Source organism: Pinus tabuliformis, chromosome 9 (genome assembly GCF_031772625.1).
Source record: "Pinus tabuliformis cultivar Carrire ecotype Pingquan chromosome 9, CPIR1, whole genome shotgun sequence".
NCBI classification, from domain to species: Eukaryota; Viridiplantae; Streptophyta; class Pinopsida; order Pinales; family Pinaceae; genus Pinus; species Pinus tabuliformis.
In genome coordinates, this window is record NC_142307.1 from 1,290,316,890 (window position 1) to 1,290,325,019 (window position 8,130).

Below are 8,130 nucleotides of genomic sequence, written 5' to 3' on the forward strand. Positions count from 1 at the left end.
GAAGACTAAGTTCTAGCAGCATTTCACCTCAAAAATATTCAGCTTTCCACCTCCCAAGTAACCAGCCCAATGCCTCATTTTATAGTGCAAAGGAAGGAGGTTACAGGTCCACCTATGAAGGGATAGAGTCCTCCTTCAAAGGGATAAGCTCCTCACATCAAGGGGTTAGCTCCTTAAGGTATGGGATGCATGAACCTTAAAGGAGCGAACTTGCCACCTCAAGATTCCTTCCAAAAGCTTCTAGAAATAACTCAAAGTGAGTTTTTAAGAATATACTTGTGCCTTTTTTACTTTTACAGGGGTCTGCACCCATAACACAGAGACAGAGCGGTCAGGTGCGCAGGAGACATGACCTTTAGGTGCGGGACCGCAGGTAATGCTAAGAGAAAGTGCAAAACCAGAGTTTTAGAGACTTTCTCGGGTTTTCTCTTATTTTCAAGGCTTGATGTGAAGAAATGAGGCTTTAAGACTTGCAAAGGAGGAAAGTATGAGTGGTAATGGACTCACACAGATTGCAGAATGTCAAGGTGAAAATTTTTAGTGCAACACGCCTCTAGTCACAAACTAGAGGAAGGTCGATATATCCATATCAGAGAGAGTAGATCCCTCACTTTATTAGTAGTTAATAGGGTCGTTTATGTATTTGGTAAACACACAACTAGATATATATTTTGATGTTAACTCTTTGAGTCATTTTATGGTCGAACCTACCAAAGCGCATTGGGTTGCTACCAAGCAAGTATTGAGATATCTTAGGGGGAAAATAGAGTTCATATTGTGGTATAGACAGGTTGATGAGATGAGGCTTGAGGGATTCACTAAAGCAGATTCAACAAAGAGCTCCATAGACTGGAAGAGCACATTAGGTTGCACTTTCAATGTTTGATCAACAACTATTTCTTGGTTTAGCTAGAAGCAGAGATTAGTTGCATTAAGCTCAGTTGAGGTCAAGTACATAGCTACCTATTTGGCAAGGTGTGAAACTATTTGGTTGAGGAATCTTCTCATGGCCTTGTTTGGGATAGAGTTGGATACCACCATGATCCACTGTGATAATCAGAGTTGCATCAAGCTCTCTGAGAGTCTAGTGTTTCATGTTCACTCAAAGCACATCAACATACATGATCATCACATAAGGGATATTGTTAAGAGAGGTACCATCGTACTCCAATACGTACAAATAGAGGAGCAGACTACAAACATTCTAACCAAGGCTTTTCCAGGGAGAAAAATTTTTTACCTTAGAGAGAAGTTGGGTGTAGTGTAGAACACCTTACTCTCTAAGAGGGAGTCTTGATTGGAGTAGAGAAGTAATGGTTCTGCTTTCTTAGGTGTTTGGTGGCCTGGTTGCAAGCGATATGGACAAATGTTCAAACCCTGATACAATTTCCTCTAATTCTGGTTGAATCTCTTCTTCAATGCCAACTGGAGTATCAGTCATCTATTCCTAGACTGACTATTTTATAAACTTTCCCCTTTTTAGTCACTATTACGAATCCTTTTTTCTTTAATCGCCCAACCCTTGCTATCGGGTGTAATTTCATAATAGAGCCCCTTTTCTCACTATCGGAGCTGTAATTCCATAGGAATCACGTAATTCACTATCAGCGCTATTTAGAATGTCAATAACGCAAATATGCGTAAAATACCCTATCGGGCGTTGTTTCCCAAAGGAAATGCGTTAACACGCAAAATGCATTATCGGCAGGGTTTATTCCATAAGAAATGGAATAACACTATCGACGCTTTAATTACACTATCAGCGGGTTATTCCATGAGAAATGGACCTGAAGGTAATATAAACGATGGCTTAATGAAGCTTGAGATTTTCCTTCTAAACCCATCATACCTCTTCACTGTTGTTCTCTTTAAGATCCAACGGTCTCAACATTCCCCAACCTTTGAACTTACTCCACACTTGTGGACCGTCGATCTTGTTCCGCAAGATCTAATGGTTCACACACATATCGGTCGTCAGACCTGCGCACTCCAAATCCACCCGAAAAGGTGGTTTGTCCCTCTGTCCTCGCTACTATGTGGCACAAGATGTATGGAATCAGAGCTGAAGGTGCAATACCACTTACGGTCTTTCGTCCACCCGAAATCCGCCGCGATTTCTATCAAAATTGCGATGCGATAACTATCGCGGACACGATAGGTTATCAATCCTCTCCTATAGTGTTTCAGATCCAAATGTATCGGAACTTCGGAATTCTACGGTTCAAAAGGCCAGTCCTTCTCCCCTCAAGTGTTGCGATGCGATAGTGTTCGCGGACCCGATATGGGTATCAGCCACACTTAAGAAGATTTCAAGTCTGGATTCTCAATTCGGACTAAGTTTTCACAATTTCTTAGTGTAACCCAGAATTTCACTTGCGGGACCAAACGACATATATAAAGGAAACTGGACACACCAATATGAAGGAAACACACTCAAACAGACTTCAATCAAAGTATTGGTTGGAAAACAAGGCCGAACCACTGTTATAAAAGCTTAACAAATAACACTGCGTGAAGCAAAAATTACACATAAACACCAATTTAACAGACAAATACAAGTTCAGATACACAAAAGGGGTTTCGGAGGTCACCACGCCTCCGGGATCGACCAATACATAGAGAAATCATCTTCTTCCTTTGAGAGATATGCGATAAAATCATGCGGTCCAAATCCCATTACAATAGCATCCAAATTACATATATAATGGTTCGTGTTAACAACCAGATCCTAAAACAAAGGCTTAAATTTATTGCAACTATCAGTTCTGCGAGACATCCTCCTCGATAACCTCCACTATGCTAACTAATCCTATCTATTCAGCGAGGTATTCTCCTCAAGAACCTCCACTACAACTTAACTATTTAACATTTATTACATCATGATTTATTCCTAGATTCTATCTCTATTCTTAATTAGAAAAACATGGAAATTGATGGCTAAAGGATCCCACTCCTTTGCTTGTAGATTTTTTTTGTATCTTTGGAATAAGTTTGAAGTTTTTTTCCCTCCAGTCTCATGCTCCTGCATCAGACTCCTGAGGACAAAATTCTTCATGGGCTCCTATCCATGAGCTCTTCTACATAACTGCCCAGCTTCTGTAGCATATTTTCTGTTACCCAAGTAGCTTCAACAATTGGCTAATCCTTCCATTTAACCAAACACTGAAAGTACTCCTATCCTCTGGTTTTCTTGAACACTTTCTTGTCCAGAATCCTTTCTGGTTGCAATTCCGTTGTTGTAGGTAATTGTTTTACCTACTCAATTTCCTGTGTCTCCTGATCCTTTTCTGTATCATCTGCAATTTCACCTTCATACTTGTACAGGTCAGCAACATTGAAAATTGGAGATATTCCAACATCAGGGGGTAATTCAATTTCATATGCATTTGTAGAAAATTTCCTTAATACTCTGCATGGTCCAATTTTTTTGAACTTCAATTTATTATACTCCCTCTTTGGAAATCTTTCCTTCCTCAAGTGTGTTAAAACCAAATCTCCAACTTCAAAGTTCACCTCTCTTCTTTTCATGTCTGCTCTGGTTTTGTACTTGATGTTGCTATCCTGTAGTTGTTGTTTCACATGTTCATGTATTGCTTGCATTTCGAAAGCAAAATCTTCACCCACTGCACTTCTCAACTCATCTTTTCCCAAGTTTCTTAACTCAGATACTCCTCTTGGATGCATTCCATAAACTATATGGAATGGAATCTGTCTTATACTCCTGTTAGGTGAGTCATTATATGCATTCAGCTTGTGCCAACACTTGATCCCACTGCTTTGGATTTTCTGCAGTAAGACTCCTTAAAAGATTACCCAAACTCCTGTTTACAACTTCCGTCTATCCATCAGTCATTGGATGATAGGAAAAACTGAAACTCAGTTTAGTTCCCAACTTCTTCCATAATGTCCTCTAGAAATGTCCAACAAACTTGGAATCCCTGTCTGAGACAATACTCTTAGGCAACCCATGCAGTCTTACTATCTCCTTGAAAAACAAATTAGCAATGTGAGTAGCATCACTAATTTTATAACATGGAATAAAATGTGCCATTTTTGAAAATCTGTCCACTACAACAAAAATTGAATCATTCCCTCTTTGATTCTTTGGTAAACCCAAAACAAAATCCATACTTACCATATTCCAAGGTCTATCTGGAATTGGTAATGGAACATACAAACATGTGTTTTGGCTTCTTCCCTTTGCATATTGACAGACTTTACAAGTTTTCACATACTTTTTCCACTTGAGATCTCATTTTCGGCCAGAAATAAAATCTGTTCAACTCCTCATAAGTCTATCTATACCAAAATGTCCTGCAAGTCCACCACTATGTTTCTCTTTGATTAAGATCTCCCTCATAGAACAATTTGGTATGCACAACTGATTTCCCTTAAACAACAATCCATCTTGTAAGAAATAATCCAACCATTTATTCCTATCCGTCAAAACAGGATTCTTACAAGCTTCAAATGCTTCTTTAAAATCTAAATCTATCTCATACAATTCTTTAAGAAAATCAAAACCCAACAATTGAATTTGACTCTCTAGAAGTAATGTATTTCTCCTACTTAAAGCGTCTACAATTTTATTTGATTGGCCATTTATATGCTTCAAGACAAAATGAAAGCTCTGAAGATACTCTACCCATTTGGCATGTTTCTGGTTAAGTTTTGGCTGCTGCATAATATACTGCAGTGCATGATTATCTGAATAAAGTATGAACTCTTTTGACATTAGATAATGTCCCCGCTTCTTCAATGACTTTAAAATTGCATAAAACTCTTTATCACAAGAAGAATACTTCTTCTTTGAATCATTCACCTTTTCACTAAAATAAGCTATAGGTATGTCTTCCTGACTTAAAACACCTCCAATAGCTTCTCCACTGGCATCACATTTCACTTGGAAAGGCTTACTAAAATCAGGTAGAACCAAAATAGGTTTTTCAGTGATCTTCTTCTTCAATAGCTGAAAATTCTTTTCTGCTTCAGCAGTCCATCTAAATGGTTGTTTATCCTTCTTTATGGTCTCAATAGTAGGGGCATTAATCTTACTAAAATTCTTTATGAATTTCCTATAAAAACTAGCAAGACCATGGAAACTTCTTACCTCAAAAACACTTTTAGGTGAAGGCCACTCCATGATTTCCTTGATCTTCTCTGGATCCATCTTCAACCCTTCAGTAGAAATGACAAAACCCAAATAAACTTACTCCTCTTTCATGAATTAACACTTCTTCAAATTCAGCAATAATTTCTCTTGATGTAACCTTTGTAAGACATAATTCAGATGTCTCATGTGCTCCTCCTTAGACCTACTGTAAACTAAAATATCGTCCAGATATACTATTACAAATTTACCAATAAATTATTTAAGAACTTCATTCATGAGTCTCATAAACGTACTTGGTGCATTTCACAACCCAAAGGCGTTACCCTCCGCTCATACAATCCCTCATTTGTCTTAAAAGCAGTTTTCCACTCATTCCCTTCTCTTATCCTTATATGATGATACCCACTCTTAAGATCTAGTTTTGTAAAATACTTTGCTCCACTCAAACAATCCATCAAATCTTCAATTCTAGGTAAAGGAAATCTGCACTTGATTGTGATTTTATTGATGGCTCTTGAATTAGTACACATTCTCCAGCCTCTTTGGACTCAACACTGTTGGTGCTGCACAAGGACTCAAACTTTCTCTGATCAGTCCTTTGTCAAGCAGTTCCTGAACCTTCTTTCTAACCTCTTCATTTTCTGTGGGAGTCATTCTGTAATATGCTTTGTTAGGTATATTTGCTCCAAGAATCAAATCTATATGATGGCTAATTCTTCTAATGGGTGGTAACTCATTAGGAAAATCATCAACAATGATATCACAATAATTGTCCAACATTTCTTGAATTTCAATGGGTAAATCAGAAACTTTAGTAGAATTCATTATTACCTTGGGCTTAAAAATTACAGCAAAATTTACATCATTCTCTTCGATCTGCTGCAAGTATTCCTTTCCTCCCATTAATAGAGTTTTTGGATTAGTCTTCTTTCCTGATGCATCTTCTTCTCCCATAGGCAGCAATGTATGATTGATACCATCTTTACCAAACTTGTAGGTGTTTCTTTTCCCATCATGCATAGCTCCTCTGTCATATTTCCAAGGTCTTCCAAGCAATATGTGACACACATCCATTGGCATCACATCACATACAATTTTTTCCTTATATTTTCCCAACTGCAACTCCACTTCACACTGTTCATTCACTAACAGCTGATGTCCCTTTTGTAACCATGACACCTTGTAAGGTGTTGGATGTTTCATTGTCTTCAGCTTCAATTTCTCCACCACTTCTATAGAGACCAAATTATCGGTGTTGCCACTGTCAATGATCATCTGATAGCATTTCCCTTGAGCCTTACACACTGTTCTGAACAAAGTCTTTCTTTGTGATGGTTCAACTATCTCATTTGTTGGCTTGAGCAAAGCTTTATTCATTACCAAAGATTCTCCTCTCTCTGGTATATTTTCTTCTTCTGCCACTGTTGATGTTGTTGCTTCTCCCTCAACTTGAGCAACAATTTCATTCCTCTTACTTGTTCTTGCATTCTCTGGTCACTCAAAAGCTCTGTGTCCCAGTTTGTTACATCTGTAACATCTTACTTCTTTTCCTCTACCTCTGCCTCCTCTTCCTCTAGAAAAACTCCCTCTTCCACTTACATAACCTCTTATGGTTGCATGTTGGATTGAGATGCTATTATCTCCATCTTTAGGTGTTGTAGATCTTCCTCTACCACCTTGAATTTCCCTTCCTCGGAAAGTACCTCTCCCTCTGGCAAACTGCTTCCTCATGAGTTTTTCTTCAGTGTTCAGTACCATCTGATAAGCTTCCTCCATTGTTTCAGGAGAGAGTATACTTATCTCATCTTGAATGTCCATCCTAAGACCATTCACATATCTAGCCACCTTCTCATCTATATCCTAATTTTGTCTAGCTCTTATGCTTACCTTATAGAATTCCTCTCTATATTCTCTCACTGTCATAGACCTCTGTCTAAGATTCTGCATCTGTCTGAAGAAGGTTTGCTAATAATTACTTCGTAGAAACTTACCTCATAGCTTTGCTACCATCCTATTCCAATTTCTGATCGGTTGCTTGCCAAGACTCTTTCTTTCTGCCTACACTCCATCCCGCCAAAGTGTTGCATGTCCTTTTAGCTTGGTGACAACAAACTTTACTTTCTTCTCATCTTTTGTTTCTTCATAATCAAATAATTTCTCCATGCCATTAATCCAATCTATCAATTCTTCTAGATTCAATCCTCCTTCATATATTGAAACCTCAGTCTTTGGCCTAGTTGTGGATCTCAACATTGACTGGAAGAATCTCATCTCCGGAGTAACTGCTAAAGTTTCCTCCTCTCCTTCAGCTTCAACCTCGGGCTCACTAACATCTCCATATCTATATTTCTCCCTGTTGTTAATGCTTCCATTCTAGCTTGCATTTGTTGCACAACTTCCATCACTTCAGCATTTGCAACTGGTTGACCTCTTCCACCACGTCCTCGTCCCCTTCCAACTCTGAAATCCATATTAGGTCTCCTTCTCTTGCTTCTGAGATTCAATTCAGTGTCAAAAGGTTGCTCTGATACCACTAATGGTGGCCTGGGTGCAGGCGATATGGACAAACATTCAAATCCTGATACAATTTCCTCTAATTCTGGCTTAATCTCTTCTTCAATCCCAACTGGAGTATGAGTCATCTATTCCTAGACTAACTATTTTATAAACTTTCCCCTTTTTAGCCACTATTACCAATCCTTTTTCCTTTAATCGCCCAACCCTTGTTATCGGGTGCAATTTCATAATAGAGCCCCTTTTCTCACTATCGGAGTTGTAATTCCATAGGAATCACGTAATTCACTATCGGCGCTATTTAGAATGGCAATAACGCAAATATACGTAAAATACCCTATCGGGCGCTATTTCCCAAAGGAAATGCGTTAACACGCAAAATGCACTATCAGTGGGGTTTATTCCATAAGAAATGGAATAACACTATCAACGCTTTAATTACACTATTGGCGGGTTATTCCATGAGAAATGGACCCGAAGGTAATATAAACCATGGCTTAATG